The following is an 8,336-nucleotide window of genomic DNA, read 5'->3' as shown; positions in this document are numbered from 1 at the left end:
GACTTGAAGATACGGTTTGTCACTCTGAGAGAGTTTTTTCCCCCCTTGCTTGTCAGTCGCTCTGTGTGCCTTTGGCTAATGGCAGCTCATCCTGTCACAGATGACCTGCGCCTTACTGAAACGCTCTCCGTCCTCTTTTCAGTCCCAGTGTGACACACAGAGGGAGGACATGCATGAGAGCCATGACTTCATTCTGCGCTCTCCCTCCTTTCTCCAACTCTTTTTTTCTGTTGCCTCCTCATCCTCTGCTCTCTCATCCTCCCTTCCCTCTCTTGTACGTTTTGTCTCCCTCCCCTACCTCTCCCTCTGTGTCTGCAGTCCTAACATCTTCCTGCTATGATTAGCTATAGTGTTTTTCCCCAGCCAGTGTAATGTCTAGAGCCTCCTGTGTCCTTGGAAAGCAGCCTAATAAGCTCAGACACACACTGCTGTCTCTGCGCTCCACAGGCCTATTCTCCAGTGTCACCCGGCACACGCTGAGGTAAACAAAGACTGCCACACACAAGCAAACACACACTATCCTAGTGTGCTAATAACCAGCATACCAGCTCGCTGAGGAGAGCGTTGACGCTAGCTTGCTAACGTTGACCTTCCGTGTGCCAATCACAACAAATATGCTCCTTGATTTGAATATGGGGAGGAGAACAGTGTAAATTGAAAGCCTGAAATCCCCCTGGTGTGAGACAAGATGAGCCTCCAAATAAATTATTCAGATGGCAGCCTCTTTCCTGCATGATTCTCGCCTTCTGCTACATTTAATGGCATCTGTGATGATGCCCATTGGAGATTAATCCAGATGTAAAACAGTGTGTGTGTGTGTGTGTGTGTGTGTGTGTGTGTGTGTGTGTGTGTGTGTGTGTGTGTGTGTGTGTGTGTGTTTCTGTTTGTGTGTGTGGCCTGCTCACCCCTCTTCTCATGCATCCCGTTCTTGTGCCGTATGATGGGAAACAAAGCCTCAACAGGGGAATTTATGTCTTCTCCGGAGAGGGCTGTAAATAAACAACTAGTGAATCAATGCCTCCATTTGTTTTTCTCTGATAATTCTGCCTGTGTCGTGCGGCGGTGTGACAGTGTTTTGCAAGCCGGCGTGACTCTCAGCAGCCATATTTCCTCTCAGCGAGAGTGGGAAAACACGCCACACTGGCCTCATGTTTCATTACTATGGATTAGTAAATTACTGTGTGCTTTTTTTTAAAAACATCACCCACTGCAGCTCATTTAGCACCATGATGTAGCGTTTGCATGAGTGGGAAATGATACTGGCATTAGATATTGTACTCCAGAGGTACTCTGTCAACTAAAGACACACAGGCATAGGAATGACCAGGCTCAAGCGTATAGCAAAACCCCACAGCAATGTGATTCAGTCTATGTGAAGATCATTCCCCGATACAAACGCTTCCAGATGGTTGCATATAGGAAGTATAGTGTGTTTGTGAATACATTGTTTGCAGTATCTTTCTCAAACATGCTTGCATTATAATAAAAGTGTTAGGTTCGTAATCCATTTTTCTTACTCGTCATGATACATTCTTAAAAGCTGTTAAAGGCCCCCGTTCACCCAAACGACAATAAAACATATTTCGTTGCCTCCAGCCCTGCAGATATTGTTTTTGTCTTATTTGGCGGGGTTTCGCCATATCTGCCTCTTCGCAAAAACAGTGGAAGTGAATTAAATTGTTGCAGAAGTGACATTTACAACAGTTAACCAACCTTAACAGCTTACTACAGAAACTGGTTTCTGTTACTTTGTGTAATACATTGAACAAGACTTCTTTCAATTCCATTATATTGGGATGGAGGCAGAAATCTCAGAGTCTCTCTCCATAGCTATAGGGACCACTAAAGGTAAATGAGAGAATGTGTTTTTCTTGGGGAGTGGCAGGCCCTGTTAACTGGAGGAATAGATTGTTATTTCCCCTAATTGCAGTTCCGTGGTCTTCAGTAACAACGATGAGCAGTACACGGGTCCCGTAAAATATGAGGGGACTTACTTGTATTAGCTACGGTTCGATGACTAATAGGGACAGTGAATAATGGTGTGAGCAGAGTGATCCCAGTTCTCTAAACATAAAGGTAACCTCCCAGTGAGTAAACCTTGATTAGGAGCAGTCATTCAGCTCATGCTTCTGTTGGTAATGCCAACATGACTACAGACCAGAGCCTCTAATGAGCGCTGGTTTACTTTGGTTTCTTTGTGCTCAAGTACCCTTCTCTGTATCCCATATCCAAGTGTGAAATTACAATATCAGATCATATTTAGTTAATTAAACTCATATGACTAATTTAATTTGACTCAAATATGGGGGGAAATGAATAAATCATGGAGGCGTATTTAGCTTGCTAGCGCTGGTGTTAACAGTAATTAAATGTGGGGCGATCTGTAGCCTGTGTAGATAGCTCCAGTCCGCCTACTGTACAAATACACACGTGGAAAAAATGTAAGCCAGACGGTTTTGGGAAGCACTCTAGCAGAATATTAATTAAATGATGTTGGAGTTTCAAACAGAGAAATAAGTGAGTTAAGGATGCAGTCCTGTAAAGTAATCTAATGCATTAATAGTCAGCGAACGGTCGTCCCATTAGGAGATCTGCACATCGTAGCTAGTGAAGAGCCAGAAGCAGAGAAGAAATATTCCTCCATGATTGGAGCCTGGAGAGTTCAAAGACAGCTGCTTCTGCAACTAGATGGGCGTAGAACACTCACAAGCAAGATGAGAAATCAACTTGTACTTGTCATTTAAGTATTTCATGTTTCACATTTGGTGGGGATTAGAGATGCACATTTTCTCCAGCTTTGTCAGTTCTTGTTACGGGCTTCCAATCTGTCAGATTTACGACAGGGTGCTTTATTACATCTCGATAAATGATGCCACCTAAGTCTTGTTTTCCTATCACTAAAAAGCAGATTGTGTCTTGTCACACTCCCTGATGTGCGTTGCATTCTGTTTTGTTTCATTTTAGACTCGCTCTGTGATTAATGAGGATTAAGAAACAGATTTTGCCTATTAGGAAAAACAGGAACGTCCTCATCCGCTGGTAAGGATCCTGATTTATCACCTACGTCTTCATCCGAACAGTTAAACATCAGCTCATGCGGCAATACGGATATGCTTCAGTGTAGTTTTGCAAACAAAATAAGATGTCTGCAGTTTGGATTTTGTCTTTTGTTGTGTTATATACACTTAACACACAGGCTTTTTGTCCTAAAACAGAATGCACTGATCATTCTATGTAGTCTGCTTTCAATATAACTTGAGGAGCAAAAAAAACACTTCAATTTTAGGGCAACAAAACCGGAAAGTTAAATCATCTGTGGAAAAAAACGCCAAGTCCTTTTTATTCTCCTGCAATTCTGAAAATGATACTATACTTTGTCTTATTCTCCAAACACTTCCAGAGAACAATGCCGGACCACATACACATCAGAACACACTGAACTAATTGTCGTGAGAGGCTGACCTCCATTGTTTTGAATGAAAGCATATGTTTACGCATTGATTTACGTGATAGGGATTGACATTTTTGTGGGTGATGGCATTTCCTCTTTCCATGGTAGGCAGCTGGTGCTTGTCAGGTAACAGGGTCACACTCAGTCACAAGAGCCCAAATATGTTGCGATGCCAAGTCGTTCTGCGTTTCTCTAGATCACTGTTCTTCCTCTGATGTGGTCCATTTAGAAAATGCCCTCTTGAAGGATGTTTACACCACCACATTCTTGCATGTATGCCACAATTGTGATCCCTTTTCTGGCTCTGCTACAAGCGGTCCCTCGAGTGTGCAACCTGAACAGCAGTGTTAGCAACGTTGAACCAATGATGAGTTACCACGTATGGCTATTGATCTGCTTCTATCAGTATCAATCTCCAAGAGGAGGACAACTGCTAATCCCCATCCTCCAGTCATTTGTTTTTTCTGCATATGCTGCAGGACTCCGCTTGACGCAAAACGCATGCATGAATACTGTTAGAATTATCCTTTAAACAGCACGGATATTATTCAGTCATCCTTTTGGCTGCATGAATGGTAAGTGTGCATTTAAACACTGCCCAAGAAGACACTCCATCAATCGTCGTCACGGTGTCAGAAAACCTCTGACGGACTTGATGGATGATGTCATTGGGGTGAAGGAGGATACGAGGAAACATCAGACTAAATGACGTCCCATTATGGCCCCAACACACTTGAGTAAAAGCAGACCGTGTCCCTCTGCTTTTGTTTGGGAGGCTGTGCAAAATGTCGACAGTGTAGTTTGTATACATGCGAAACAGCATCAAGCGCTGGAAGGTGAATATTTTTTTTTGGTGGCATCTGCACATTCTGCAATATGCTAATGAGCGGAGCTGCAAAAGCCAGATTGCCAGGAGAGAGAAGAGGAGATGGAGGGAGAAAAAAGAGGGAGGTAGCTGAGTGGAAAAGAGAGAAACAGACGGAGGCTGGTGTAAATTATGGATGCAACCTGCGATTTCCAAGAGGAAAAGAAAGGCAGAGAGAAACCTCAAGTCATGCATATCAGATTACGCATTTACCACATTTTCTTATCATGGTCCATGAGCAAACTCGTATACAATCTGGCTTCCTGTGTGTGTGTGTGTGTGTGTGTGTGTGTGTGTGTGTGTGTGTGTGTGTGTTTGTGTGTGTGTGTGTTTGTGGAGAGAGAGAGAGGGAGCACTTACACATTCATCCATGTCAAGTTGTGTGGAGCTGTGTTGGGCTGTCAAGCATTCTCTGAACTTGATATGACATGTGAGTCTAAAGCTGTGTTGACTTTCATTGCACTATTGTGTCACTTTGTGTCGTGTGTCTCAGTGTGGGTAGTCAATGACATGGCCCCTGATAGTTCCCGCATATGACTCCAGCATTGCACACGCACATGGACGCAGCGGCAAATCTGTTCGGTTGGGAGCGATTTCAATCACTCAAATTGCCCTGTGGATATTTGTATGGCTTTGTTTAACGGTACTTGTCTAATGATACATGGACTGCTGAGCTACCTGTTTTGTTTTGTTCAAAACACTCAACTCTTATAATGTACTTTGCTTGCTTGCACATTACTTAGTTAAGTAGAAGTGAGTGTTCGTGTCCCACTACCACATCCCACCCTCGTGTGCCAGTCCCCTAACAGCCTGTGTGAATAATGGATCCATTCTTGAGTCATGTCTGTGACTGAGGCCTGTGCAGTGGTGTGGTTTCCCCACCAGAGGTGGAGGTGGAGGTGGAGGGAAACGGGAGGTTGCTGGTCGTCTGGAAATAGCTCTGCCGGAGTGGGGAGCACGTTTGGTGGGCTTCTGTGCCAGCCTCACCGTCTTTTAACACGCTTGCACGACAAAAGCACGATTCTGCTGAAGAACCTGGCACATATTACGCACCGATTTTCCAGTCAGGTTGAAAGGAAATATGCCTTAACCTGTCTCCATTCAGCAGCGCTGTTTGAATGGTCTCTTCAAACATGGCAGGAGATTTAGAAAAAATACAAATCAGCGTTTTCTAAGAATTGGTTGAGAGCCATGTTGCACTTGCACTGAGTCGGGAACAGAAACTATCAAGCTGCCCTGGATTTTGCCTCCATGTAAATGTGTGTTAATGTGCAAAGTAGGTCATTTATTTGGAGCAGGGACAGCCGTGCTTGTGCCTCTCCGGAGCAATGTCAGAATGGGGAATCATTCCATAAGCAGACATATTGCTGGATTTGGTCAACTGCTCTAGGGATTTGCATATACTGGTATTTTGTTTATATGCAAAGCTCAAACTGTAACGTACCAGAGGGGGAGGATGGGGTTGTTGAAGGTGAAAATGACTGTGGTCAATCCAGAGACAGCATCAGTAACCATAACCACAGATAGCAGCCTAAAAATCAGACTAAATCAGATTACCAAACAAACAGCCAAGAGGATTAATTCTGATCTCTCTCTCTTTTTTTTTTTTACTCTCCATCCGACAGACATTAAATCTGCAATCTATAAAATCCCTTCAAATCATTTTCTATTTTACGTTGCGGTCCTCATTTTCTGGTCACATGTTTGAAGTGAAGCTCTTTCTGCTCTCAGTGAACTCTGCCCTTTTGTTCTGCCTTGAGGCCTCTGGAAATTGCTTTACTAAACAGGGTATCATATCGGCCTTTTAAAAATATCTTCACAAGGTACACCACGAATCTGACCTCAGATCAGATGCTGTACTCCTGTCTGTTAAGCCCCATAATGTTATAATAACAGGTTCCACCCGACACACTAGCTGTCAGGAATAAAGCTGTGTTGAGAAACGCCTGTGGCTCTGTGGCTGTCACTTCAACACGCAGAGCAGCGTTCACTGGCACAGACCTAATTAATAGAAAACATAATATACGGAAGGGAATAATTACACCTTGTCCCCGGCTTTCAGAGATCAAAAATGTTGCTGCATTTCTTAGAAATAATCTTAGGGATGATTGTCGGTGCACAGTAAATCAGTTGCAGTACAGTATGTGCTCTAAAAAAAAGAAAAAGAAAAAAGACCGTAGATTAATTTGGTTAATATTTCATAAAGCTTACAAAGGCAGAGGGCATTTGAGGCTTTTCAGATTATTTGTTCTCAGCCAATATTACACACCACGGTTGAGCTGCTGCGCCTCTGCGCTGCAAAGTCTACAGCTCTCGAGCACAATACCAAGACGAGGCACTTGCCGCTAAAAAAAATGTTTGTCTGCGATAGCGTTGTTTGTGAAATGGGAGCCGTCCACATGTACGGCCCCTTTTCTTTTTGCCGTGATGCGATTCAAAGGGGGCCAGTTCTCGCACAGCATCGTATCACTCTCCCAAGTGCTGATAGCAGATTTGTATTAATGCCCCTGTTGGTACTTTTTTTCGATATCAGCTGATTCATTTTGAATCTCCGCTTGGCTACTCACGCACGCCTCACCTAAACACAGAAGTACAATACAGCATTGCTGTTGACAGCTTGACAAACTGACAATCCCACTCTCAATCACTCCCTCCCTCCCTCTCCCTCTGATAGGGCAATATATTGTAACCAACAAGACTGTAATCAGCGCTAACCTAATCAAATCATTGCTCCAACAAGCCGCCATGGCTGCCGGGCTTCCACGAAACACATCCCAGATCAAGAAGCAGGCTGCCCGTGCAGCAGCGCTGTAACCAGCCGCTGCATTAAATGTCAGGAGAAGTAGGATTATGTCTGCGAAAATGTCACTGACAGCATAATAGCTCAGTCGAAGAGTGGCTCATGCTATGTTTGTATCTCATGTCAGCAGGTGTGAAATGTGACACCGTTTGTGTTTCTGAGTCTGCAGCAATAAAAGCTACTATACTCAAATGTGAAAGTAAGCAGAATGCCGACTTTGTTGACGCAAACTGCTGTGTGATTGGCAGAGTGTTCAAGCCATCGAGTTGGCCATTTAATGTGTGTGTTTTTGATCTGCACAAACAAACGCACATCTCCGAGCCTCCTCATTATCGGCAGCAGGAAAGCTGCCTTGGCACTGGGACAACTGGTATGCGTGTGCGCAGGCACGCGTGTGTGTCTGTGGCATGCGCCCTGTTCGGTCGAGGCACTTTCCAGGATTTGGTCAACCGAGTTGGATCGTCCAATCACATTTGCCACAGAGTGTGCAGTTGCTTTGGCCGCTGTCTCATTTAGTGCACCGTAGCAGACTTATACACGTGTGCAAAAACACACACACACACACACACACACACACACACACACACACACACACACACACACACACACACACAGCTGAATGAGAGAGTGACAATGTTAGAGAGAGAAAGAGAGAAAAAATGAGAAAGTACCAATTAAGCTCCTCAGACAGTTCTGCCAACAGACATCAGGGAGTAGGAGGCGGAGATTGTTTGTGTGTGTGTTGTGTGTTTGCGTTGAAAAGGGGGGGCACATTTGACTAGAACAGCAGTCTCTAACTTTGTGTCAAGTTTTTTTTTATCAACTCATTACTGTGTGGCGTCAGTAACCTGCTGTTGAGGCTGGCAATTATCAAGAGCTTGTAGATTATATTGTCTTTATTGTTGATGTACAATCAGTCCAAATGTTTGTTCCTTCTATTCACTTTTTTTTTTTACCATTTATGAAAGTTGGTTATATAACTTATTCACCTATAACAATTTTTTGCATCAAGTTTCTCCAAGAGGAAGCGACTAAAAACATAACTTTGAGCTGTGCATTCAGATCATAGAATAATATCATTTTTTTTGCCATAGATTTGTAAAACAAATGATGTAATTTAATTTTTAAATTATCAATAACTTTATCAATAAAATGTCATATGATTTGGATATTGGTGAATGATAAATTAAACAGTTAATTGATTGTCAAATATTCTAAAC

Source organism: Taurulus bubalis (genome assembly GCF_910589615.1).
Source record: "Taurulus bubalis genome assembly, chromosome: 14".
Classification (NCBI taxonomy): domain Eukaryota; kingdom Metazoa; phylum Chordata; class Actinopteri; order Perciformes; family Cottidae; genus Taurulus; species Taurulus bubalis.
Note: the sequence above shows the minus strand (reverse complement) of the source record.